The sequence below is a fragment of the Pteropus vampyrus genome, unplaced genomic scaffold (assembly GCF_000151845.1).
Source record: "Pteropus vampyrus isolate Shadow unplaced genomic scaffold, Pvam_2.0 Scaffold561, whole genome shotgun sequence".
Taxonomy (NCBI): domain Eukaryota; kingdom Metazoa; phylum Chordata; class Mammalia; order Chiroptera; family Pteropodidae; genus Pteropus; species Pteropus vampyrus.
In genome coordinates this window covers 452,213-453,224 of record NW_011889342.1, presented here as the reverse complement: position 1 = coordinate 453,224, position 1,012 = coordinate 452,213, and positions in this window count along the sequence as shown.

Sequence of the window (1,012 nt, the reverse complement as noted above, 5' to 3'; positions counted from 1 at the left end):
GGTATCTTCTCTCATGCCTGTTATTCACATGGAAAATAATTATGTAATAAATCTAAAGAGGAATATCAAATAGCTTTACTTTTAATTATTTAATTATTAGCAAGATTGCGTCGTTTGGGTTTATTACTTGTTTACATTCTCTATTGCAGCAGTTAATGAAAATTCCTTTCCCACACTCAGCCTTTCCTCCAGTGGTCATTGTTTTCTGCATTTTTAATAAGAAATTCTGTCATGCACTCGGGGAATGTAAACTGAGGACTGAACAACTTCTAGGCAGAGTATACGATGATGAAAAGCAAAAGTTTTTGCAGTTCGCTGAGGGAGAAATCCAGGTCATTGGTTGTATCTTAAATTTTAATGCATCAAAGGCATCGTAGCCAGATCAGGTTTACATCTGTGCAATGATGACTTCACTGTACCAGCTGATTGGGTGGAATACCTCCAACACAATTTAAAATTTCTTTTCTCTTTCATGAGGGTTTAAACCAAGATAAATCCCCTTTATCCAAGGGACACTTATGAGGGGATGGAGAGGCTTCACTCAGTTTTCTCAGCAAATTTTATTAAATAAATGTCTATATTAGATACTATTGTTGCTGTAAAATTGTCCCACACTAGTTGTTTAAAGCAAACAAATATATACTCCCACAGTTCTGAGTGTCAAAAGCCTGATGTGTGTCTCATGGGCTAATATGAAGATGTCTGCAGGGCTGGGTTCCTTCTAGAGGCTCAGGAGAGAATCTAGAGGCTCAGGTGAGATTCTGTTTCCCTTCCGGTTCCAGTTTGCATTCTGGCCACCTGCAATCCTTGGCTCAGGCACCTCCTCCATCTTTAAAGCCAGCAGTGTAGCATTTTCATCTTGTCTCCTCTTCTGCTTCTAGAGGAGCATGTGGTTACCTTAGTCTCACCTGGATAATCCTGATTCATCTTCTACCTTAAAGTCAGCTGATTAGCAACCCTGTTCCATCTGCTACCCTAACCTCCCTTGATATAAAAATATCACATTCAAAGG